We start from the raw sequence: 25890 nt of genomic DNA on the forward strand, positions 1-25890 counted from the left end.
AATGTGGGGGACGGTGAGTCGGAGTGGGGAATGTGGTGGCGGTGAGTCAGGGTGGGGTATGTGGGGGACGGTGAGTCGGAGTGGGGAATGTGGGGGCGGTGAGTCAGAGTGGGGTATGTGGGGACGGTGAGTCAGGGTGGGGAATGTAGGGGCGGTGAGTCAGGGTGGGGAATGTGGGGGTCGGTGAGTCGAGGAGGGGAATATGGGAGCAGTGAGTCAGGGTGGGGAATGTGGGGGACAGTGAGTCAGGGTGGGGAATGTGGGGGACAGTGAGTCAGGGAGAGGAATGTGGGGGTCGGTGAGTCGGGGAGGGGAATGTGGGGGACAGTGAGTCAGGGTGGGGAATGTGGGGGACGGTGAGTCGGAGTGGGGAATGTGGTGGCGGTGAGTCAGGGTCGGGTATGTGGGGGACGGTGAGTCGGAGTGGGGAATGTGGGGGCGGTGAGTCAGAGTGGGGAATATGGGGGTCGGTGAGTCGGAGTGGGGAATGTGGGGGCGGTGAGTCAGAGTGGGCAATATGGGGGTCGGTGAGTCGGGGAGAGGAATGTCGGGGTCGGTGAGTAGGGGAGGGGAATGTGGGGGACAGTGAGTCAGGGTGGGGAATGTGGGGGACAGTGAGTCAGGGTGGGGAATGTGGGGGACGATGAGTCAGGGTGGGAAATGTGGGGAACGGTGAGTCAGGGTGGGGAATGTGGGGGACGGTGTGTCAGGGTGGGGAATGTGGGGGTTGGTGAGTCGGAGTGGGGAATGTGGCGGTCGGTGAGTCGGGGAGGGGAATGTGAGGGACGGTGAGTCAGGGTGGGGAATGTGGGGGACAGTGAGTCAGGGTGGGGAATGTGGGGGCCAGTGAGTCAGGGAGAGGAATGTGGGGGTCGGTGAGTCAGAGTGGGGAATGTGGGGGTCGGTGAGTCGGGGTGGGAATGTGGGGGACAGTGAGTCAGGGTGGGGAATGTGGGGGACAGTGAGTCAGGGTGGGGAATGTGGGGGACAGTGAGTCAGGGAGAGGAATGTGGGGGTCGGTGAATCGGGGTGGGAATGTGGGGGACGGTGAGTTGGAGTGGGGAATGTGGTGGCGGTGAGTCAGGGTGGGGTATGTGGGGGACGGTGAGTCGGAGTGGGGAATGTGGGGGCGGTGAGTCAGAGTGGGGAATATGGGGGTCGGTGAGTCAGAGTGGGGAATGTGGGGGCGGTGAGTCAGGGTGGGGAATGTGGGGGACGGTGAGTCGGAGTGGGGAATGTGGGGGCGGTGAGTCAGAGTGGGGAATATGGGGGTCGGTGAGTCAGAGTGGGGAATATGGGGGTCGGTGAGTCAGAGTGGGGAATGTGGGGGCAGTGAGACAGGGTGGGGAATGTGGGGGACGGTGAGTCGGAGTGGGGAATGTGGGGGTCGGTGAGTCGGGGAGGGGAATGTGGGGGACGGTGAGTCGGGGAGGGGAATGTGGGGGACGGTGAGTCAGGGTGTGGAATGTGGGGGCAGTGAGTCAGGGTGGGGAATGTGGGGAACAGTGAGTCGGGTGGGGAATGTGGGGGACAGTGAGTCAGGGTGGGAATGTGGGGGACAGTGAGTTGGAGTGGGGAATGTGGGGGATGGTGAGTCGGAGTGGGGAATGTGGGGGGCGGTGAGTCGGAGTGGAGAATGTGGGGGCGGGGAGTCGGGGAGGGGAATATGGGGGTCTGTGAGTCAGAGTGGGGAATGTGGGGGCAGTGAGACAGGGTGGGGAATGTGGGGGACGGTGAGTTGGAGTGGGGAATGTGGGGGTCGGTGAGTCGGGGAGGGGAATGTGGGGGACGGTGAGTCAGGGTGGGGAATGTGGGGGACGGTGAGTCAGGGTGGCGAATGTGGGGGTCGGTGAGTCGGAGTGGGGAATGTGGGGGTCGGTGAGTCGGAGTGGGGAATGTGGGGGACGGTGAGTCAGGGTGGGGAATGTGGGGGACGGTGAGACAGTGTGGGGAATGTGGGGGCAGTGAGTCAGGGTGGGGAATGTGCGGGACGGTGAGTCAGGGTGGGAAATGTGCGGGACGGTGAGTCAGGGTGGGGAATGTGGGGGACGGTGAGTCGGAGTGGGGAATGTGGGGGTCGGTGGGTCGGAGTGGCGAATGTGGGGGTCGGTGAGTCGGGGAGGGGAATGTGGGGGACGGTGAGTCAGGGTGGGGAATGTGGGAGTCGGTGAGTCAGAGTGGGGAATGTGGGGGCAGTGAGACAGGGTGGGGAATGTGGGGGACGGTGAGTCGGGGAGGGGAATGTGGGGGATGGTGAGTCAGGGTGGGGAATGTGGGAGTCGGTGAGTCAGGGTGGGGAATGTGGGGGGCGGTGAGTCGGAGTGGAGAATGTGGGGGCGGGGAGTCGGGGAGGGGAATATGGGGGTCAGTGAGTCAGAGTGGGGAATGTGGGGGCAGTGAGACAGGGTGGGGAATGTGGGGGACGGTGAGTCGGAGTGGGGAATGTGGGGGTCGGTGGGTCGGAGTGGGGAATGTGGGGGTCGGTGAGTCGGGGAGGGGAATGTGGGGGTCGGTGAGTCAGGGTGGGGAATGTGGGAGTCGGTGAGTCAGGGTGGGGAATGTGGGGGCAGTGAGACAGGGTGGGGAATGTGGGGGACGGTGAGTCGCAGTGGGGAATGTGGGGGTCGGTGGGTCGGAGTGGGGAATGTGGGGGTCGGTGAGTCGGGGAGGGGAATGTAGGGGACGGTGAGTCAGGGTGGGGAATGTGGGGGTCTGTGAGTCAGGGAGAGGAATGTGGGGGCAGTGAGTCGGAGTGGGGAATATGGGGGACGGTGAGTCGCAGTGGGGAATATGGGTGTCGGTGTGTCAGGGTCTGGAATATGGGGGTCGCTGAGTCAGAGTGGGGAATGTGGAGGACGGTGAGTCAGGGTGGGAAATATGGGGGCAGTAAGTCAGGGTGGGGAATGTGGGGGACAGTGAGTCAGAGTGGGGAATGTGGGGGTCAGTGAGTCGGAGTGGGGAATGTGGGGGTGGTGAGTCAGCGTGGGGAATGTGGGGGTCTGTGAGTCAGGGTGGGGAATGTGGGGGCAGTGAGTCAGGGTGGGAAATGTAGGGGCAGTGAGTCAGGGTGGGAAATGTGGGGGACGGTGAGTCGGAGTGGGGAATGTGGGGGCGGTGAGTCAGAGTGGTGAATATGGGGGTCGGTGAGTCAGAGTGGGGAATGTGGGGGCAGTGAGACAGGGTGGGGAATGTGGGGGACGGTGAGTCGGAGTGGGGAATATGGGGGACGGTGAGTCGGAGTGGGGAATGTGGGGGTCGGTGAGTCGGGGAGGGGAATGTGGGGGACGGTGAGTCAGAGTGGGGAATGTGGGGGACGGTGAGTCAGGGTGGGGAATGTGGGGAACAGTGAGTTGGGTGGGGAATGTGGGGGACAGTGAGTCAGGGTGGGAATGTGGGGGACGGTGAGTTGGAGTGGGGAATGTGGGGGACGGTGAGTCGGAGTGGGGTATGTGGGGGCGGTGAGTCAGGGTGGGGAATGTGGGGGCGGTGAGTCAGGGTGGGGAATGTGGGGGTCGGTGAGTCGAGGAGGGGAATGTGGGGGCAGTGAGTCAGGGTGGGGAATGTGGGGGACAGTGAGTCAGGGAGAGGAATGTGGGGGTCGGTGAGTCGGGGAGGGGAATGTGGGGGACAGTGAGTCAGGGTGGGGAATGTGGGGGACGGTGAGTCGGAGTGGGGAATGTGTGGGCGTTGATTCAGGGTGGGGTATGTGGGGGCGGTGAGTCAGAGTGGGGAATGTGGGGGCGGTGAGTCAGAGTGGGGAATATGGGGGTCAGTGAGTCAGAGTGGGGAATGTGGGGGCAGTGAGACAGGGTGGGGAATGTGGGGGACAGTGAGTCAGGGTGGGGAATGTGGGGGACAGTGAGTTGGAGTGGGGAATGTGGGGGACGGTGAGTCGGAGTGGGGAATGTGGGGGCGGGGAGTCGGGGAGGGGAATATGGGGGTCAGTGAGTCAGAGTGGGGAATGTGGGGGCAGTGAGACAGGGTGGGGAATGTGGGGGACGGTGAGTCGGAGTGGGTATGTGGGGTTCGGTGGGTCGGAGTGGGGAATGTGGGGGTCGGTGAGTCGGAATGGGGAATGTGGGGGACGGTGAGTCAGGGTGGCGAATGTGGGGGTCGGTGAGTCGGAGTGGGGAATGTGGGGGTCGGTGGGTCGGAGTGGGGAATGTGGGGGTCGGTGAGTCGGGGAGGGGAATGTGGGGGTCTGTGAGTCAGGGTGGGGAATGTGGGAGTCGGTGAGTCAGGGAGAGGAATGTGGGGGCAGTGAGTCGGAGTGGGGAATATGGGGGACGGTGAGTCGGAGTGGGGAATATGGGGGTCGGTGGGTCAGGGTCTGGAATATGGGGGTCGCTGAGTCAGAGAGGGGAATGTGGAGGACGGTGAGTCAGGGTGGGAAATGTGGGGGCAGTGAGTCAGGGTGGGGAATGTGGGGGACAGTGAGTCAGAGTGGGGAATGTGGGGGTCAGTGAGTCGGAGTGGGGAATGTGGGGGCGGTGAGTCAGGGTGGGGAATGTGGGGGTCTGTGAGTCAGGGTGGGGAATGTGGGGGCAGTGAGTCAGGGTGGGAAATGTGGGGGCAGTGAGTCAGGGTGGGGAATGTGGGGGACGGTGAGTCGGAGTGGGGAATGTGGGGGCAGTGAGTCAGGGTGGGAAATGTGGGGGCAGTGAGTCAGGGTGGGGAATGTGGGGGACGGTGAGTCGGAGTGGGGAATGTGGGGGCGGTGAGTCAGAGTGGGGAATATGGGGGTCGGTGAGTCAGAGTGGGGAATGTGGGGGCAGTGAGACAGGGTGGGGAATGTGGGGGACGGTGAGTCGGAGTGGGGAATATGGGGGACGGTGAGTCGGAGTGGGGAATGTGGGGGTCGGTGAGTCGGGGAGGGGAATGTGGGGGACGGTGAGTCAGAGTGGGGAATGTGGGGGACGGTGAGTCAGGGTGGGGAATGTGGGGAACAGTGAGTCGGGTGGGGAATGTGGGGGACAGTGAGTCAGGGTGGGAATGTGGGGGACGGTGAGTTGGAGTGGGGAATGTGGGGGACGGTGAGTCGGAGTGGGGTATGTGGGGGCGGTGAGTCAGGGTGGGGAATGTGGGGGCGGTGAGTCAGGGTGGGGAATGTGGGGGTCGGTGAGTCGAGGAGGGGAATGTGGGGGACAGTGAGTCAGGGTGGAGAATGTGGGGGACGGTGAGTCGGAGTGGGGAATGTGTGGGCGTTGCTTCAGGGTGGGGTATGTGGGGGCGGTGAGTCAGGGTGGGGAATGTGGGGGCGGTGAGTCAGGGTGGGAAATGTGGGGGCAGTGAGTCAGGGTGGGGAATGTGGGGGACGGTGAGTCGGAGTGGGGAATGTGGGGGCGGTGAGTCAGCGTGGGGAATATGGGGGTCGGTGAGTCAGAGTGGGGAATGTGGGGGCAGTGAGACAGGGTGGGGAATGTGGGGGACGGTGAGTCGGAGTGGGGAATATGGGGGACGGTGAGTCGGAGTGGGGAATGTGGGGGTCGGTGAGTCGGGGAGGGGAATGTGGGGGACGGTGAGTCAGAGTGGGGAATGTGGGGGACGGTGAGTCAGGGTGGGGAATGTGGGGAACAGTGAGTCGGGTGGGGAATGTGGGGGACAGTGAGTCAGGGTGGGAATGTGGGGGACGGTGAGTTGGAGTGGGGAATGTGGGGGACGGTGAGTCGGAGTGGGGTATGTGGGGGCGGTGAGTCAGGGTGGGGAATGTGGGGGCGGTGAGTCAGGGTGGGGAATATGGGGGTCGGTGAGTCAGAGTGGGGAATGTGGGGGCAGTGAGACAGGGTGGGGTATGTGGGGGCGGTGAGTCAGGGTGGGGAATGTGGGGGTCGGTGAGTCAGAGTGGGGAATGTGGGGGCAGTGAGTCAGGGTAGGGAATGTGGGGAACAGTGAGTCGGGTGGGGAATGTGGGGGACAGTGAGTCAGGGTGGGAATGTGGGGGACGGTGAGTTGGAGTGGGGAATGTGGGGGACGGTGAGTCGGAGTGGGGAATGTGGGGGCAGTGAGTCAGGGTGGGGTATGTGGGGGCGGTGAGTCAGGGTGGGGAATGTGGGGGTCGGTGAGTCGAGGAGGGGAATGTGGGGGCAGTGAGTCAGGGTGGGGAATGTGGGGGACAGTGAGTCAGGGTGGGGAATGTGGGGGACAGTGAGTCAGGGAGAGGAATGTGGGGGTCGGTGAGTCGGGGAGGGGAATGTGGGGGACAGTGAGTCAGGGTGGGGAATGTGGGGGACGGTGAGTCGGAGTTGGGAATGTGGTGGCGGTGAGTCAGGGACGGGTATGTGGGGGACGGTGAGTCGGAGTGGGGAATGTGGGGGCGGTGAGTCAGAGTGGGGAATATGGGGGTCGGTGAGTCAGAGTGGGGAATGTGGGGGACGGTGAGTCGGAGTGGGGAATGTGGGGGCGGTGAGTCAGGGTGGCGAATGTGGGGGTCGGTGAGTCGGAGTGGGGAATGTGGGGGTCGGTGAGTCGGAGTGGGGAATGTGGGGGACGGTGAGTCAGGGTGGGGAATGTGGGGGACGGTGAGACAGTGTGGTGAATGTGGGGGCAGTGAGTCAGGGTGGGGAATGTGGGGGACGGTGAGTCAGGGTGGGGTATGTGGGGGCGGTGAGTCAGGGTGGGGAATGTGGGGGCGGTGAGTCAGGGTGGGGAATGTGGGGGACGGTGAGTCGGAGTGGGGAATGTGGGGGCGGTGAGTCAGAGTGGGGAATATGGGGGTCGGTGAGTCGGGGAGAGGAATGTCGGGGTCGGTGAGTTGGGGAGGGGAATGTGGGGGACAGTGAGTCAGGGTGGGGAATGTGGGGGACAGTGAGTCAGGGTGGGGAATGTGGGGGACGATGAGTCAGGGTGGGGAATGTGGGGAACGGTGAGTCAGGGTGGGGAATGTGGGGGTCGGTTAGTCGGAGTGGGGAATGTTCTGGCAGTGAGTCAGGGAGAGGAATGTGGGGGCAGTGAGTCAGGGTGGGGAATGTGGGGGACGGTGAGTCAGGGCGGGGAATGTTGGGGACGGTGAGTCGGGGTGGGGAATGTGGGGGCAGTGAGTCGGAGTGGGGAATGTGGGGGTCAGTGAGTCAGGGTGGGGAATGTGGGGGCAGTGAGTCGGAGTGGGGAATGTGGGGGTCAGTGAATCGGAGTGCGGAATGTGGGGGCAGTGAGTCAGGGTGGGGAATGTGGGGGACGGTGAGTCAGGGTGGGAAATGTGGGGGTAGTGAGTCAGGGTGGGGAATGTGGGGGCGGTGAGTCGGAGTGAGGAATGTGGGGTCGGTGAGTCAGAGTGGGGAATGTGGGGGACGGTGAGTCAGGGTGGGGAATGTGGGGGCAGTGAGTCAGGGTGGGGAATGTGGGGGACAGTGAGTCAGGGAGAGGAATGTGGGGGTCGGTGAGTCGCGGAGGGGAATGTGGGGGACAGTGAGTCAGGGTGGGGAATGTGGGGGACAGTGAGTCGGAGTGGGGAATGTGTGGGCGTTGAGTCAGGGTGGGGTATGTGGGGGCGGTGAGTCAGGGTGGAGAATGTGGGGGCGGTGAGTCAGGGTGGGGAATGTGGGGGCAGTGAGTCAGAGTGGGGAATGTGGGGGACAGTGAGACAAGGTGGGGAATGTGGGGGACAGTGAGTCAGGGAGAGGAATGTGGGGGACAGTGAGTCAGAGTGGGGAATGTGGCGGTCGGTGAGTCGGGGAGGGGAATGTGAGGGACGGTGAGTCAGGGTGGGGAATGTGGGGGACAGTGAGTCAGGGTGGGGAATGTGGGGGACGGTGAGACAGTGTGGGGAATGTGGGGGCAGTGAGTCAGGGTGGGGAATGTGGGGGACGGTGAGTCAGGGTGGGGTATGTGGGGGCGGTGAGTCAGGGTGGGGAATGTGGGGGCGGTGAGTCAGGGTGGGGAATGTGGGGGACGGTGAGTCGGAGTGGGGAATGTGGGGGCGGTGAGTCAGAGTGGGGAATATGGGGGTCGGTGAGTCGGGGAGAGGAATGTCGGGGTCGGTGAGTTGGGGAGGGGAATGTGGGGGACAGTGAGTCAGGGTGGGGAATGTGGGGGACAGTGAGTCAGGGTGGGGAATGTGGGGGACGATGAGTCAGGGTGGGGAATGTGGGGAACGGTGAGTCAGGGTGGGGAATGTGGGGGTCGGTTAGTCGGAGTGGGGAATGTTCTGGCAGTGAGTCTGGGAGAGGAATGTGGGGGCAGTGAGTCAGGGTGGGGAATGTGGGGGACGGTGAGTCAGGGCGGGGAATGTTGGGGACGGTGAGTCGGGGTGGGGAATGTGGGGGCAGTGAGTCGGAGTGGGGAATGTGGGGGTCAGTGAGTCAGGGTGGGGAATGTGGGGGCAGTGAGTCGGAGTGGGGAATGTGGGGGTCAGTGAATCGGAGTGCGGAATGTGGGGGCAGTGAGTCAGGGTGGGGAATGTGGGGGACGGTGAGTCAGGGTGGGAAATGTGGGGGTAGTGAGTCAGGGTGGGAAATGTGGGGGCGGTGAGTTGGAGTGAGGAATGTGGGGGACGGTGAGTCAGAGTGGGGAATGTGGGGGACGGTGAGTCAGGGTGGGGAATGTGGGGGCAGTGAGTCAGGGTGGGGAATGTGGGGGCGGTGAGTCAGGGTGGAGAATGTGGGGGCGGTGAGTCAGGGTGGGGAATGTGGGGGCAGTGAGTCAGGGTGGGGAATGTGGGGGACAGTGAGTCAGGGTGGGGAATGTGGGGGACAGTGAGTCAGGGAGAGGAATGTGGGGGACAGTGTGTCAGAGTGGGGAATGTGGCGGTCGGTGAGTCGGGGAGGGGAATGTGAGGGACGGTGAGTCAGGGTGGGGAATGTGGGGGACAGTGAGTCAGGGTGGGGATTGTGGGGGACAGTGAGTCAGGGTGGGGAATGTGGGGGTCGGTGAGTCGGGGTGGGAATGTGGGGGACGGTGAGTTGGAGTGGGGAATGTGGGGGACGGTGAGTCGGAGTGGGGAATGTGGGGGTCGGTGAGTCAGGGTGGGGAATGTGGGGGCGGTGAGTCAGGGTGGGGAATGTGGGGGACGGTGAGTCGGAGTGGGGAATGTGGGGGCGGTGAGTCAGAGTGGGGAATATGGGGGTCGGTGAGTCAGAGTGGGGAATGTGGGGGCAGTGAGACAGGGTGGGGAATGTGGGGGACGGTGAGTCGGAGTGGGGAATGTGGGGGTCGGTGGGTTGGAGTGGGGAATGTGGGGGTCGGTGAGTCGGGGAGGGGAATGTGGGGGACGGTGAGTCAGAGTGGGGAATATGGGGGACGGTGAGTCAGGGTGGGGAATGTGGGGGACGGTGAGTCAGGGTGTGGAATGTGGGGGCAGTGAGTCAGGGTGGGGAATGTGGGGAACAGTGAGTCGGGTGGGGAATGTGGGGGACAGTGAGTCAGGGTGGGAATGTGGGGGACGGTGAGTTGGAGTGGGGAATGTGGGGGACGGTGAGTCGGAGTGGGGAATGTGGGGGGCGGTGAGTTGGAGTGGGGAATGTGGGGGACGGTGAGTCGGAGTGGGGAATGTGGGGGTCGGTGAGTCGGGGAGGGGAATGTGGGGGACGGTGAGTCAGGGTGGGGAATGTGGGAGTCGGTGAGTCAGAGTGGGGAATGTGGGGGCAGTGAGACAGGGTGGGGAATGTGGGGGACGGTGAGTCGGAGTGGGGAATGTGGGGGTTGGTGAGTCGGGGAGGGGAATGTGGGGGATGGTGAATCAGGGTGGGGAATGTGGGGGGTGGTGAGTCGGAGTGGAGAATGTGGGGGCGGGGAGTCGGGGAGGGGAATATGGGGGTCAGTGAGTCAGAGTGGGGAATGTGGGGGCAGTGAGACAGGGTGGGGAATGTGGGGGACGGTGAGTCGGAATGGGGAATGTGGGGGTCGGTGGGTCGGGGTGGGGAATGTGGGGGCAGTGAGTCGGAGTGGGGAATGTGGGGGTCTGTGAGTCAGGGTGGGGAATGTGGGGGCAGTGAGTCGGAGTGGGGAATTTGGGGGTCAGTGAATCGGAGTGAGGAATGTGGGGGCAGTGAGTCAGGGTGGGAAATTTGGGGGCAGTGAGTCAGGGTGGGGAATGTGGGGGCGGTGAGACGGAGTGAGGAATGTGGGGGACGGTGAGTCAGAGTGGGGAATGTGGGGGACGGTGAGTCAGGGTGGGGAATGTGGGGGCAGTGAGTCAGGGTGGGGAATGTGGGGGCAGTGAGTCAGGGTGGGGAAAGTGGGGGTCGGTGAGTCGAGGAGGGGAATGTGGGGGCAGTGAGTCAGGGTGGGGAATGTGGGGGACAGTGAGTCAGGGAGAGGAATGTGGGGGTCGGTGAGTCAGGCTGGGGAATGTGGGGGACGGTGAGTTGGAGTGGGGAATGTGGGGGACGGTGAGTCGGAGTGGGGAATGTGGGGGCATTGAGTCAGGGTCGGGTGTGTGGGGGACGGTGAGTCGGAGTGGGGAATGTCGGGGTCGGTGAGTCGGAGTGGGGAAAGTGGGGGCGGTGAGTCGGGGAGGGGAATATGGGGGTCGGTGAGTCAGAGTGGGGAATGTGGGGGCAGTGAGACAGGGTGGGGAATGTGGGGGACGGTGAGTCGGAGTGGGGAATGTGGGGGTCGGTGGGTCGGGGAGGGGAATGTGGGGGACGGTGAGTCAGGGTGGGGAATGTGGGGGCAGTGAGTCAGGGTGGGGAATGTGGGGGACAGTGAGTCAGGGTGGGTAATTTGGGGGACGGTGAGTCGGAGTGGGGAATGTGGGGGCGGTGAGTCAGGGTGGGGTATGTGGGGGCGGTGAGTCAGGGTGGGGAATGTGGGGGCGCTGAGTCAGGTTGGGGAATGTGGGGGACGGTGAGTCGGAGTGGGGAATGTGGGAGCGGGGAGTCGGGTAGGGGAATATGGGGGTCGGTGAGTCAGAGTGGGGAATGTGGGGGCAGTGAGACAGGGTGGGGAATGTGGGGGACGGTGAGTTGGAGTGGGGAATGTGGGGGTCGGTGAGTCGGGGAGGGGAATGTGGGGGACGGTGAGTCAGGGTGGGGAATGTGGGGGACGGTGAGTCAGGGTGGCGAATGTGGGGGTCGGTGAGTCGGAGTGGGGAATGTGGGGGTCGGTGAGTCGGAGTGGGGAATGTGGGGGACGGTGAGTCAGGGTGGGGAATGTGGGGGACGGTGAGACAGTGTGGGGAATGTGGGGGTAGTGAGTCAGGGTGGGGAATGTGCGGGACGGTGAGTCAGGGTGGGAAATGTGGGGGACGGTGAGTCAGGGTGGGGAATGTGGGGGACGGTGAGTCGGAGTGGGGAATGTGGGGGTCGGTGGGTCGGAGTGGCGAATGTGGGGGTCGGTGAGTCGGGGAGGGGAATGTGGGGGACGGTGAGTCAGGGTGGGGAATGTGGGAGTCGGTGAGTCAGAGTGGGGAATGTGGGGGCAGTGAGACAGGGTGGGGAATGTGGGGGACGGTGAGTCGGGGAGGGGAATGTGGGGGATGGTGAGTCAGGGTGGGGAATGTGGGGGGCGGTGAGTCGGAGTGGAGAATGTGGGGGCGGGGAGTCGGGGAGGGGAATATGGGGGTCAGTGAGTCAGAGTGGGGAATGTGGGGGCAGTGAGACAGGGTGGGGAATGTGGGGGACGGTGAGTCGGAGTGGGGAATGTGGGGGTCGGTGGGTCGGAGTGGGGAATGTGGGGGTCGGTGAGTCGGGGAGGGGAATGTGGGGGTCGGTGAGTCAGGGTGGGGAATGTGGGAGTCGGTGAGTCAGGGTGGGGAATGTGGGGGCAGTGAGACAGGGTGGGGAATGTGGGGGACAGTGAGTCGCAGTGGGGAATGTGGGGGTCGGTGGGTCGGAGTGGGGAATGTGGGGGTCGGTGAGTCGGGGAGGGGAATGTAGGGGACGGTGAGTCAGGGTGGGGAATGTGGGGGTCTGTGAGTCAGGGAGAGGAATGTGGGGGCAGTGAGTCGGAGTGGGGAATATGGGGGACGGTGAGTCGGAGTGGGGAATATGGGGGTCGGTGTGTCAGGGTCTGGAATATGGGGGTCGCTGAGTCAGAGTGGGGAATGTGGAGGACGGTGAGTCAGGGTGGGAAATGTGGGGGCAGTAAGTCAGGGTGGGGAATGTGGGGGACAGTGAGTCAGAGTGGGGAATGTGGGGGTCAGTGAGTCGGAGTGGGGAATGTGGGGGTGGTGAGTCAGGGTGGGGAATGTGGGGGTCTGTGAGTCAGGGTGGGGAATGTGGGGGCAGTGAGTCAGGGTGGGAAATGTAGGGGCAGTGAGTCAGGGTGGGAAATGTGGGGGACGGTGAGTCGGAGTGGGGAATGTGGGGGCGGTGAGTCAGAGTGGTGAATATGGGGGTCGGTGAGTCAGAGTGGGGAATGTGGGGGCAGTGAGACAGGGTGGGGAATGTGGGGGACGGTGAGTCGGAGTGGGGAATATGGGGGACGGTGAGTCGGAGTGGGGAATGTGGGGGTCGGTGAGTCGGGGAGGGGAATGTGGGGGACGGTGAGTCAGAGTGGGGAATGTGGGGGACGGTGAGTCAGGGTGGGGAATGTGGGGAACAGTGAGTCGGGTGGGGAATGTGGGGGACAGTGAGTCAGGGTGGGGAATGTGGGGGACGGTGAGTCAGGGTGGGGAATGTGGGGAACAGTGAGTTGGGTGGGGAATGTGGGGGACAGTGAGTCAGGGTGGGAATGTGGGGGACGGTGAGTTGGAGTGGGGAATGTGGGGGACAGTGAGTCAGGGTGGGAATGTGGGGGACGGTGAGTTGGAGTGGGGAATGTGGGGAACAGTGAGTCGGGGAGGGGAATGTGGGGGACGGTGAGTCAGGGTGGGGAATGTGGGGGACGGTGAGTCAGGGTGGGGAATGTGGGGAACAGTGAGTTGGGTGGGGAATGTGGGGGACAGTGAGTCAGGGTGGGAATGTGGGGGACGGTGAGTTGGAGTGGGGAATGTGGGGGACGGTGAGTCGGAGTGGGGTATGTGGGGGCGGTGAGTCAGGGTGGGGAATGTGGGGGCGGTGAGTCAGGGTGGGGAATGTGGGGGTCGGTGAGTCGAGGAGGGGAATGTGGGGGCAGTGAGTCAGGGTGGGGAATGTGGGGGACAGTGAGTCAGGGAGAGGAATGTGGGGGTCGGTGAGTCGGGGAGGGGAATGTGGGGGACAGTGAGTCAGGGTGGGGAATGTGGGGGATGGTGAGTCGGAGTGGGGAATGTGTGGGCGTTGATTCAGGGTGGGGTATGTGGGGGCGGTGAGTCAGAGTGGGGAATGTGGGGGCGGTGAGTCAGAGTGGGGAATATGGGGGTCAGTGAGTCAGAGTGGGGAATGTGGGGGCAGTGAGACAGGGTGGGGAATGTGGGGGACAGTGAGTCAGGGTGGGGAATGTGGGGGACAGTGAGTTGGAGTGGGGAATGTGGGGGACGGTGAGTCGGAGTGGGGAATGTGGGGGCGGGGAGTCGGGGAGGGGAATATGGGGGTCAGTGAGTCAGAGTGGGGAATGTGGGGGCAGTGAGACAGGGTGGGGAATGTGGGGGACGGTGAGTCGGAGTGGGTATGTGGGGTTCGGTGGGTCGGGGAGGGGAATGTGGGGGACGGTGAGTCAGGGTGGGGAATGTGGGGGACGGTGAGTCAGGGTGGCGAATGTGGGGGTCGGTGAGTCGGAGTGGGGAATGTGGGGGTCGGTGAGTCGGAATGGGGAATGTGGGGGACGGTGAGTCAGGGTGGGGAATGTGGGGGACGGTGAGACAGTGTGGGGAATGTGGGGGCAGTGAGTCAGGGTGGGGAATGTGGGGGACGGTGAGTCAGGGTGGGAAATGTGGGGGACGGTGAGTCAGGGTGGGGAATGTGGGGGACGGTGAGTCGGAGTGGGGAATGTGGGGGTCGGTGGGTCGGAGTGGCGAATGTGGGGGTCGGTGGGTCGGGGAGGGGAATGTGGGGGACGGTGAGTCAGGGTGGGGAATGTGGGAGTCGGTGAGTCAGAGTGGGGAATGTGGGGGCAGTGAGACAGGGTGGGGAATGTGGGGGACGGTGAGTCGGAGTGGGGAATGTGGGGGTCGGTGAGTCGGGGAGGGGAATGTGGGGGATGGTGAGTCAGGGTGGGGAATGTGGGGGGCGGTGAGTCGGAGTGGAGAATGTGGGGGCGGGGAGTCGGGGAGGGGAATATGGGGGTCAGTGAGTCAGAGTGGGGAATGTGGGGGCAGTGAGACAGGGTGGGGAATGTGGGGGACGGTGAGTCGGAGTGGGGAATGTGGGGGTCGGTGGGTCGGAGTGGGGAATGTGGGGGTCGGTGAGTCGGGGAGGGGAATGTGGGGGTCTGTGAGTCAGGGTGGGGAATGTGGGAGTCGGTGAGTCAGAGTGGGGAATGTGGGGGCAGTGAGACAGGGTGGGGAATGTGGGGGACGGTGAGTCGCAGTGGGGAATGTGGGGGTCGGTGGGTCGGAGTGGGGAATGTGGGGGTCGGTGAGTCGGGGAGGGGAATGTAGGGGACGGTGAGTCAGGGTGGGGAATGGGGGGGTCTGTGAGTCAGGGAGAGGAATGTGGGGGCAGTGAGTCGGAGTGGGGAATATGGGGGACGGTGAGTCGGAGTGGGGAATATGGGGGTCGGTGGGTCAGGGTCTGGAATATGGGGGTCGCTGAGTCAGAGAGGGGAATGTGGAGGACGGTGAGTCAGGGTGGGAAATGTGGGGGCAGTGAGTCAGGGTGGGGAATGTGGGGGACAGTGAGTCAGAGTGGGGAATGTGGGGGTCAGTGAGTCGGAGTGGGGAATGTGGGGGCGGTGAGTAAGGGTGGGGAATGTGGGGGTCTGTGAGTCAGGGTGGGGAATGTGGGGGCAGTGAGTCAGGGTGGGAAATGTGGGGGCAGTGAGTCAGGGTGGGGAATGTGGGGGACGGTGAGTCGGAGTGGGGAATGTGGGGGCAGTGAGTCAGGGTGGGAAATGTGGGGGCAGTGAGTCAGGGTGGGGAATGTGGGGGACGGTGAGTCGGAGTGGGGAATGTGGGGGCGGTGAGTCAGAGTGGGGAATATGGGGGTCGGTGAGTCAGAGTGGGGAATGTGGGGGCAGTGAGACAGGGTGGGGAATGTGGGGGACGGTGAGTCGGAGTGGGGAATATGGGGGACGGTGAGTCGGAGTGGGGAATGTGGGGGTCGGTGAGTCGGGGAGGGGAATGTGGGGGACGGTGAGTCAGAGTGGGGAATGTGGGGGACGGTGAGTCAGGGTGGGGAATGTGGGGAACAGTGAGTCGGGTGGGGAATGTGGGGGACAGTGAGTCAGGGTGGGAATGTGGGGGACGGTGAGTTGGAGTGGGGAATGTGGGGGACGGTGAGTCGGAGTGGGGTATGTGGGGGCGGTGAGTCAGGGTGGGGAATGTGGGGGCGGTGAGTCAGGGTGGGGAATGTGGGGGTCGGTGCGTCGAGGAGGGGAATGTGGGGGACAGTGAGTCAGGGTGGAGAATGTGGGGGACGGTGAGTCGGAGTGGGGAATGTGTGGGCGTTGCTTCAGGGTGGGGTATGTGGGGGCGGTGAGTCAGGGTGGGGAATGTGGGGGCGGTGAGTCAGGGTGGGAAATGTGGGGGCAGTGAGTCAGGGTGGGGAATGTGGGGGACGGTGAGTCGGAGTGGGGAATGTGGGGGCGGTGAGTCAGAGTGGGGAATATGGGGGTCGGTGAGTCAGAGTGGGGAATGTGGGGGCAGTGAGACAGGGTGGGGAATGTGGGGGACGGTGAGTCGGAGTGGGGAATATGGGGGACGGTGAGTCGGAGTGGGGAATGTGGGGGTCGGTGAGTCGGGGAGGGGAATGTGGGGGACGGTGAGTCAGAGTGGGGAATGTGGGGGACGGTGAGTCAGGGTGGGGAATGTGGGGAACAGTGAGTCGGGTGGGGAATGTGGGGGACAGTGAGTCAGGGTGGGAATGTGGGGGACGGTGAGTTGGAGTGGGGAATGTGGGGGACGGTGAGTCGGAGTGGGGTATGTGGGGGCGGTGAGTCAGGGTGGGGAATGTGGGGGCGGTGAGTCAGGGTGGGGAATATGGGGGTCGGTGAGTCAGAGTGGGGAATGTGGGGGCAGTGAGACAGGGTGGGGTATGTGGGGGCGGTGAGTCAGGGTGGGGAATGTGGGGGTCGGTGAGTCAGAGTGGGGAATGTGGGGGCAGTGAGTCAGGGTAGGGAATGTGGGGAACAGTGAGTCGGGTGGGGAATGTGGGGGACAGTGAGTCAGGGTGGGAATGTGGGGGACGGTGAGTTGGAGTGGGGAATGTGGGGGACGGTGAGTCGGAGTGGGGAATGTGGGGGCAGTGAGTCAGGGTGGGGTATGTGGGGGCGGTGAGTCAGGGTGGGGAATGTGGGGGTCGGTGAGTCGAGGAGGGGAATGTGGGGGCAGTGAGTCAGGGTGGGGAATGTGGGGGACAGTGAGTCAGGGTGGGGAATGTGGGGGACAGTGAGTCAGGGAGAGGAATGTGGGGGTCGGTGAGTCGGGGAGGGGAATGTGGGGGACAGTGAGTCAGGGTGGGGAATGTGGGGGACGGTGAGTCGGAGTTGGGAATGTGGTGGCGGTGAGTCAGGGACGGGTATGTGGGGGACGGTGAGTCGGAGTGGGGAATGTGGGGGCGGTGAGTCAGAGTGGGGAATATGGGGGTCGGTGAGTCAGAGTGGGGAATGTGGGGGACGGTGAGTCAGGGTGGGGAATGTGGGGGACGGTGAGTCGGAGTGGGGAATGTGGGGGCGGTGAGTCAGGGTGGCGAATGTGGGGGTCGGTGAGTCGGAGTGGGGAATGTGGGGGTCGGTGAGTCGGAGTGGGGAATGTGGGGGACGGTGAGTCAGGGTGGGGAATGTGGGGGACGGTGAGACAGTGTGGTGAATGTGGGGGCAGTGAGTCAGGGTGGGGAATGTGGGGGACGGTGAGTCAGGGTGGGGTATGTGGGGGCGGTGAGTCAGGGTGGGGAATGTGGGGGCGGTGAGTCAGGGTGGGGAATGTGGGGGACGGTGAGTCGGAGTGGGGAATGTGGGGGCGGTGAGTCAGAGTGGGGAATATGGGGGTCGGTGAGTCGGGGAGAGGAATGTCGGGGTCGGTGAGTTGGGGAGGGGAATGTGGGGGACAGTGAGTCAGGGTGGGGAATGTGGGGGACGATGAGTCAGGGTGGGGAATGCGGGGAACGGTGAGTCAGGGTGGGGAATGTGGGGGTCGGTTAGTCGGAGTGGGGAATGTTCTGGCAGTGAGTCAGGGAGAGGAATGTGGGGGCAGTGAGTCAGGGTGGGGAATGTGGGGGACGGTGAGTCAGGGCGGGGAATGTTGGGGACGGTGAGTCGGGGTGGGGAATGTGGGGGCAGTGAGTCGGAGTGGGGAATGTGGGGGTCAGTGAGTCGGAGTGGGGAATGTGGGGGCAGTGAGTCGGAGTGGGGAATGTGGGGGTCAGTGAATCGGAGTGCGGAATGTGGGGGCAGTGAGTCAGGGTGGGGAATGTGGGGGACGGTGAGTCAGGGTGGGAAATGTGGGGGTAGTGAGTCAGGGTGGGGAATGTGGGGGCGGTGAGTCGGAGTGAGGAATGTGGGGTCGGTGAGTCAGAGTGGGGAATGTGGGGGACGGTGAGTCAGGGTGGGGAATGTGGGGGCAGTGAGTCAGGGTGGGGAATGTGGGGGTCGGTGAGTCGAGGAGGGGAAAGTGGGGGCAGTGAGTCAGGGTGGGTAATGTGGGGGACAGTGAGTCAGGGTGGGGAATGTGGGGGACAGTGAGTCAGGGAGAGGAATGTGGGGGTCGGTGAGTCGGGGAGGGGAATGTGGGGGACAGTGAGTCAGGGTGGGGAATGTGGGGGACAGTGAGTCGGAGTGGGGAATGTGTGGGCGTTGAGTCAGGGTGGGGTATGTGGGGGCGGTGAGTCAGGGTGGAGAATGTGGGGGCGGTGAGTCAGGGTGGGGAATGTGGGGGCAGTGAGTCAGAGTGGGGAATGTGGGGGACAGTGAGACAAGGTGGGGAATGTGGGGGACAGTGAGTCAGGGAGAGGAATGTGGGGGACAGTGAGTCAGAGTGGGGAATGTGGCGGTCGGTGAGTCGGGGAGGGGAATGTGAGGGACGGTGAGTCAGGGTGGGGAATGTGGGGGACAGTGAGTCAGGGTGGGGAATGTGGGGGACGGTGAGACAGTGTGGGGAATGTGGGGGCAGTGAGTCAGGGTGGGGAATGTGGGGGACGGTGAGTCAGGGTGGGGTATGTGGGGGCGGTGAGTCAGGGTGGGGAATGTGGGGGCGGTGAGTCAGGGTGGGGAATGTGGGGGACGGTGAGTCGGAGTGGGGAATGTGGGGGCGGTGAGTCAGAGTGGGGAATATGGGGGTCGGTGAGTCGGGGAGAGGAATGTCGGGGTCGGTGAGTTGGGGAGGGGAATGTGGGGGACAGTGAGTCAGGGTGGGGAATGTGGGGGACAGTGAGTCAGGGTGGGGAATGTGGGGGACGATGAGTCAGGGTGGGGAATGTGGGGAACGGTGAGTCAGGGTGGGGAATGTGGGGGTCGGTTAGTCGGAGTGGGGAATGTTCTGGCAGTGAGTCTGGGAGAGGAATGTGGGGGCAGTGAGTCAGGGTGGGGAATGTGGGGGACGGTGAGTCAGGGCGGGGAATGTTGGGGACGGTGAGTCGGGGTGGGGAATGTGGGGGCAGTGAGTCGGAGTGGGGAATGTGGGGGTCAGTGAGTCAGGGTGGGGAATGTGGGGGCAGTGAGTCGGAGTGGGGAATGTGGGGGTCAGTGAATCGGAGTGCGGAATGTGGGGGCAGTGAGTCAGGGTGGGGAATGTGGGGGACGGTGAGTCAGGGTGGGAAATGTGGGGGTAGTGAGTCAGGGTGGGAAATGTGGGGGCGGTGAGTCGGAGTGAGGAATGTGGGGGACGGTGAGTCAGAGTGGGGAATGTGGGGGACGGTGAGTCAGGGTGGGGAATGTGGGGGCAGTGAGTCAGGGTGGGGAATGTGGGGGCGGTGAGTCAGGGTGGAGAATGTGGGGGCGGTGAGTCAGGGTGGGGAATGTGGGGGCAGTGAGTCAGGGTGGGGAATGTGGGGGACAGTGAGTCAGGGTGGGGAATGTGGGGGACAGTGAGTCAGGGAGAGGAATGTGGGGGACAGTGTGTCAGAGTGGGGAATGTGGCGGTCGGTGAGTCGGGGAGGGGAATGTGAGGGACGGTGAGTCAGGGTGGGGATTGTGGGGGACAGTGAGTCAGGGTGGGGAATGTGGGGGACAGTGAGTCAGGGTGGGGATTGTGGGGGACAGTGAGTCAGGGTGGGGAATGTGGGGGTCGGTGAGTCGGGGTGGGAATGTGGGGGACGGTGAGTTGGAGTGGGGAATGTGGGGGACGGTGAGTCGGAGTGGGGAATGTGGGGGTCGGTGAGTCAGGGTGGGGAATGTGGGGGCGGTGAGTCAGGGTGGGGAATGTGGGGGACGGTGAGTCGGAGTGGGGAATGTGGGGGCGGTGAGTCAGAGTGGGGAATATGGGGGTCGGTGAGTCAGAGTGGGGAATGTGGGGGCAGTGAGACAGGGTGGGGAATGTGGGGGACGGTGAGTCGGAGTGGGGAATGTGGGGGTCGGTGGGTTGGAGTGGGGAATGTGGGGGTCGGTGAGTCGGGGAGGGGAATGTGGGGGACGGTGAGTCAGAGTGGGGAATATGGGGGACGGTGAGTCAGGGTGTGGAATGTGGGGGCAGTGAGTCAGGGTGGGGAATGTGGGGAACAGTGAGTCGGGTGGGGAATGTGGGGGACAGTGAGTCAGGGTGGGAATGTGGGGGACGGTGAGTTGGAGTGGGGAATGTGGGGGACGGTGAGTCGGAGTGGGGAATGTGGGGGGCGGTGAGTTGGAGTGGGGAATGTGGGGGACGGTGAGTCGGAGTGGGGAATGTGGGGGTCGGTGAGTCGGGGAGGGGAATGTGGGGGACGGTGAGTCAGGGTGGGGAATGTGGGAGTCGGTGAGTCAGAGTGGGGAATGTGGGGGCAGTGAGACAGGGTGGGGAATGTGGGGGACGGTGAGTCGGAGTGGGGAATGTGGGGGTTGGTGAGTCGGGGAGGGGAATGTGGGGGATGGTGAATCAGGGTGGGGAATGTGGGGGGTGGTGAGTCGGAGTGGAGAATGTGGGGGCGGGGAGTCGGGGAGGGGAATATGGGGGTCAGTGAGTCAGAGTGGGGAATGTGGGGGCAGTGAGACAGGGTGGGGAATGTGGGGGACGGTGAGTCGGAATGGGGAATGTGGGGGTCGGTGGGTCGGGGTGGGGAATGTGGGGGCAGTGAGTCGGAGTGGGGAATGTGGGGGTCTGTGAGTCAGGGTGGGGAATGTGGGGGCAGTGAGTCGGAGTGGGGAATTTGGGGGTCAGTGAATCGGAGTGAGGAATGTGGGGGCAGTGAGTCAGGGTGGGAAATTTGGGGGCAGTGAGTCAGGGTGGGGAATGTGGGGGCGGTGAGACGGAGTGAGGAATGTGGGGGACGGTGAGTCAGAGTGGGGAATGTGGGGGACGGTGAGTCAGGGTGGGGAATGTGGGGGCAGTGAGTCAGGGTGGGGAATGTGGGGGCAGTGAGTCAGGGTGGGGAAAGTGGGGGTCGGTGAGTCGAGGAGGGGAATGTGGGGGCAGTGAGTCAGGGTGGGGAATGTGGGGGACAGTGAGTCAGGGAGAGGAATGTGGGGGTCGGTGAGTCAGGCTGGGGAATGTGGGGGACGGTGAGTTGGAGTGGGGAATGTGGGGGACGGTGAGTCGGAGTGGGGAATGTGGGGGCATTGAGTCAGGGTCGGGTGTGTGGGGGACGGTGAGTCGGAGTGGGGAATGTCGGGGTCGGTGAGTCGGAGTGGGGAAAGTGGGGGCGGTGAGTCGGGGAGGGGAATATGGGGGTCGGTGAGTCAGAGTGGGGAATGTGGGGGCAGTGAGACAGGGTGGGGAATGTGGGGGACGGTGAGTCGGAGTGGGGAATGTGGGGGTCGGTGGGTCGGGGAGGGGAATGTGGGGGACGGTGAGTCAGGGTGGGGAATGTGGGGGCAGTGAGTCAGGGTGGGGAATGTGGGGGACAGTGAGTCAGGGTGGGGAATTTGGGGGACGGTGAGTCGGAGTGGGGAATGTGGGGGCGGTGAGTCAGGGTGGGGTATGTGGGGGCGGTGAGTCAGGGTGGGGAATGTGGGGGCGCTGAGTCAGGTTGGGGAATGTGGGGGACGGTGAGTCGGAGTGGGGAATGTGGGAGCGGGGAGTCGGGTAGGGGAATATGGGGGTCGGTGAGTCAGAGTGGGGAATGTGGGGGCAGTGAGACAGGGTGGGGAATTTGGGGGACGGTGAGTCGGAGTGGGGAATGTGGGGGTCGGTGGGTCGGAGTGGGGAATGTGGGGGTCGGTGAGTCGGGGAGGGGAATGTGGGGGACGGTGAGTCAGGGTGGGGAATGTGGGGGTCGGTGAGTCGGAGTGGGGAAAGTGGGGGTCGGTGAGTCGGAGTGGGGAATGTGGGGGCAGTGAGTCAGGGTGGGGAATGTGGGGGACGGTGAGTCAGTGTGGGGAATGTGGGGGCAGTGAGTCAGGGTGGGGAATGTGGGCGCGGTGAGTCAGGGTGGGGAATGTGGGGGACGGTGAGTCGGAGTGAGGAATGTGGTGGCGGTGAGTCAGGGTGGGGTATGTGGGGGACGGTGAGTCGGAGTGGGGAATGTGGGGGCGGTGAGTCAGAGTGGGGAATATGGGGGTCGGTGAGTCAGAGTGGGGAATGTGGGGGCGGTGAGTCAGGGTGGGGAATGTGGGGGACGGTGAGTCGGAGTGGGGAATGTGGGGGTCGGTGGGTTGGAGTGGGGAATGTGGGGGTCGGTGAGTCGGGGAGGGGAATGTGGGGGACGGTGAGTCAGGGTGTGGAATGTGGGGGCAGTGAGTCAGGGTGGAGAATGTGGGGAACAGTGAGTCGGGTGGGGAATGTGGGGGACAGTGAGTCAGGGTGGGAATGTGGGGGACGGTGAGTTGGAGTGGGGAATGTGGGGGACGGTGAGTCGGAGTGGGGAATGTGGGGGGCGGTGAGTCGGAGTGGGGAATGTGGGGGCAGTGAGACAGGGTGGGGAATGTGGGGGACGGTGAGTCGGAGTGGGGAATGTGGGGGTCGGTGGGTCGGAGTGGCGAATGTGGGGGTCGGTGGGTCGGGGAGGGGAATGTGGGGGACGGTGAGTCAGGGTGGGGAATGTGGGAGTCGGTGAGTCAGAGTGGGGGCAGTGAGACAGGGTGGGGAATGTGGCGGACGGTGAGTCGGAGTGGGGAATGTGGGGGTCGGTGGGTCGGAGTGGCGAATGTGGGGGTCGGTGGGTCGGGGAGGGGAATGTGGGGGACGGTGAGTCAGGGTGGGGAATGTGGGAGTCGGTGAGTCAGGGTGGGGGCAGTGAGACAGGGTGGGGAATGTGGGGGACGGTGAGTCGGAGTGGGGAATGTGGGGGTCGGTGAGTCGGGGAGGGGAATGTGGGGGATGGTGAGTCAGGGTGGGGAATGTGGGGGGGCGGTGAGTCGGAGTGGGGAATGTGGGGGTCGGTGAGTCGGGGAGGGGAATGTGGGGGACGGTGAGTCAGGGTGGCGAATGTGGGGGTCGGTGAGTCGGAGTGGGGAATGTGGGGGTCGGTGTGTCGGAGTGGGGAATGTGGGGGTCGGTGAGTCGGAGTGGGGAATGTGGGGGACAGTGAGTCAGGGTGGGGAATGTGGGGGCAGTGAGTCAGGGTGGGGAATGTGGGGGCAGTGAGTCAGGGTGGGAAATGTGGGGGACGTTGAGTCAGGGTGGGGAATGTGGGGGACGGTGAGTCAGGGTGGGGAATGTGGGGGCAGTGAGTCAGGGTGGGGAATGTGGGGGACGGTGAGTCAGGGTGGGGAATGTGGGGGCAGTGAGTCAGGGTGGGGAATGTGGGGGACGGTGAGTCAGGGTGGGGAATGTGGGGGACGGTGAGTCGGAGTGGGGAATGTGGGGGTCGGTGAGTCGGAGTGGGGAATGTGGGGGACGGTGAGTCAGTGTGGGGAATGTGGGGGCAGTGAGTCAGGGTGGGGAATGTGGGGGACGGTGAGTCGGAGTGGGGAATGTGGGAGACAGTGAGTCGGGGAGAGGAATGTCGGGGTCAGTGAGTCGGGGAGGGGAATGTGGGGACGGTGAGTCAGGGTGGGGATTGTGGGGGACGGTGTGACAGGGTGGGGAATGTGGGAGACGGTGAGTCGGGGAGAGGAATGTCGGGGTCGGTGAGTCGGGGAGGGGAATGTGGGGGACAGTGAGTCAGGGTGGGGAATGTGGGGGACGGTGTGTCAGGGTGGGGAATGTGGGGGACGGTGTGTCAGGGTGGGGAATGTGGGGGTCGGTGAGTCGGAGTCGGGAATGTGGGGGCAGTGAGTCAGGGAGAGGAATGTGGGGACAGTGAGTCAGGGTGGTGAATGTGGGGGATGGTGAGTCAGGGTGGGGAATGTGGGGGATGGTGTGTCAAGGTGGGGAATGTGGGGGTCGGTGAGTCGGAGTGGGGAATGTTGTGGCAGTGAGTCAGGGAGAGGAATGTGGGGGCAGTGAGTCAGGGTGGGGAATGTGGGGGACGGTGAGTCAGGGTGGGGAATGTGGGGGCAGTGAGTCGGAGTGGGGAATGTGGGGGTCTGTGAGTCAGGGTGGGGAATGTGGGGGCAGTGAGTCAGAGTGGGGAATTTGGGGGTCAGTGAATCGGAGTGAGGAATGTGGGGGCAGTGAGTCAGGGTGGGGAATGTGGGGGACGGTGAGTCAGGGTGGGGAATTTGGGGGCAGTGAGTCAGGGTGGGGAATGTGGGGGCGGTGAGACGGAGTGAGGAATGTGGGGGACGGTGAGTCAGGGTGGGGAATGTGGGGGTCGGTGAGTCGAGGAGGGGAATGTGGGGGCAGTGAGTCAGGGTGGGGAATGTGGGGGCAGTGAGTCAGGGTGGGGAATGTGGGGGTCGGTGAGTCGAGGAGGGGAATGTGGGGGCAGTGAGTCATGGTGGGGAATGTGGGGGGCAGTGAGTCAGGGTGGGGAATGTGGGGGACAGTGTGTCAGGGAGAGGAATGTGGGGGTCGGTGAGTCAGGCTGGGGAATGTGGGGGACGGTGAGTTGGAGTGGGGAATGTGGGGGACGGTGAGTCGGAGTGGGGAATGTGGGGGCGTTGAGTCAGGGTGGGGTGTGTGGGGGACGGTGAGTCGGAGTGGGGAAAGTGTGGGCGGTGAGTCGGGGAGGGGAATATGGGGGTCGGTGAGTCAGAGTGGGGAATGTGGGGGCAGTGAGACAGGGTGGGGAATGTGGGGGATGGTGAGTCGGAGTTGGGAATGTGGGGGTCGGTGGGTCGGGGAGGGAATGTGGGGGACGGTGAGTCAGGGTGGGGAATGTGGGGGCAGTGACTCAGGGTGGGGAATGTGGGGGACAGTGAGTAAGGGTGGGGAATTTGGGGGACGGTGAGTCGGAGTGGGGAATGTGGGGGCGGTGAGTCAGGGTGGGGTATGTGGGGGCGGTGAGTCAGGGTGGGGAATGTGGGGGCAGTGAGTCAGGGTGGGGAATTTGGGGGACGGTGAGTCGGAGTGGGGAATGTGGGGGTCGGTGAGTCGGGTAGGGGAATATGGGGGTCGGTGAGTCAGAGTGGGGAATCTGGGGGCAGTGAGACAGGGTGGGGAATTTGGGGGACGGTGAGTCGGAGTGGGGAATGTGGGGGTCGGTGAGTCGGGGAGGGGAATGTGGGGGACGGTGAGTCAGGGTGGGGAATGTGGGAGTCAGTGAGTCAGGGTGGGGAATGTGGGTGTCGGTGAGTCGGAGTGGGGAAAGTGGGGGTCGGTGAGTCGGAGTGGGGAATGTTGGGGCAGTGAGTCAGGGTGGGGAATGTGAGGGACGGTGTGTCAGTGTGGGGAATGTGGGGGCAGTGAGTCAGGGTGGGGAATGTGGGCGCGGTGAGTCAGGGTGGGGAATGTGGGGGACAGTGAGTCGGAGTGGGGAATGTGGGGGTCGGTGGGTCGGAGTGGGGAATGTGGGGGTCGGTGAGTCAGGGTGGGGAATGTGGGGGACAGTGAGTCAGGGTGGGGAATGTGGGGGCGGTGAGTCGGAGTCGGAAATGTGGGGGCAGTGAGTCAGGGTGGGGAATGTGGGGGCGGTGAGTCAGGGTGGGGAATGTGGGGGCAGTGAGTCAGTGTGGGGAATGTGGGGGACGGTGAGACAGGGTGGGGAATGTGGGGGACGGTGAGTCAGGGTGGGGAATGTGGGGGACGGTGAGACAGGATGGGGAATGTGGGGGCAGTGAGTCAGGGTGGGGAATGAGGGGGTCGGTGAGTCAGAGTGGGGAATGTGGGGGTCAGTGAGTCAGGGTGGGGAATGTGGGGGTCGGTGAGTCGGGGAGGGGAATGTGGGGGCCGGTGAGTCGGAGTGGGGAATGTGGGGGCAGTGAGACAGGGTGGGGAATGTGGGGGCGGTGAGTCGGAGTGGGAATGTGGGGGTCGGTGAGTCGGGGTGGGGAATGTGGGGGTCAGTGAGTCAGGGTGGGGAATGTGGGGGTCAGTGAGTCCGGGTGGGGAATGTGGGGGCGGTGAGTCAGGGTGGGGAATGTGGGGGACAGTGAGTCAGGGTGGGGAATGTGGGGGACAGTGAGTCAGGGTGGGGAATGTGGGGGCGGTGAGTCGGAGTCGGGAATGTGAGGGCAGTGAGTCAGGGTGGGGAATGTGGGGGCGGTGAGTCAGGGTGGGGAATGTGGGGGCAGTGAGTCAGGGTGGGGAATGTGGGGGCGGTGAGTCGGGGAGGGGAATGTGGGGGTCGGTGAGTCGGAGTGGGGAATGTGGGGGTCGGTGAGTCAGAGTGGGGAATGTGGGGGACGGTGAGTCGGAGTGGGGAATGTGGGGGACGGTGAGTCGGGGTGGGGAATGTGGGGGTCGGTGAGTCAGAGTGGGGAATGTGGGGGCAGTGAGCCGGAGTGGGGAATGTGGGGGTCAGTGAGTCGGAGTGGGGAATATGGGGGTCGGTGAGTCGGAGTGGGGAATGTGGGGGCGGTGAGTCGGGGAGGGGAATGTGGGGGTTG

At 63.8% G+C, this 25890-nt stretch overlaps 1 protein-coding gene across 1 annotated transcript in view; it reads right to left on the reverse strand.

Annotated features, from left to right (window-relative positions):
* LOC140489428 (pleckstrin homology domain-containing family A member 7-like) overlaps positions 1–25890 on the reverse strand; it is a 93797-nt gene that overhangs the window by 29650 nt on the left and 38257 nt on the right.

The sequence above is a fragment of the Chiloscyllium punctatum genome, chromosome 18 (assembly GCF_047496795.1).
Source record: "Chiloscyllium punctatum isolate Juve2018m chromosome 18, sChiPun1.3, whole genome shotgun sequence".
NCBI classification, from domain to species: domain Eukaryota; kingdom Metazoa; phylum Chordata; class Chondrichthyes; order Orectolobiformes; family Hemiscylliidae; genus Chiloscyllium; species Chiloscyllium punctatum.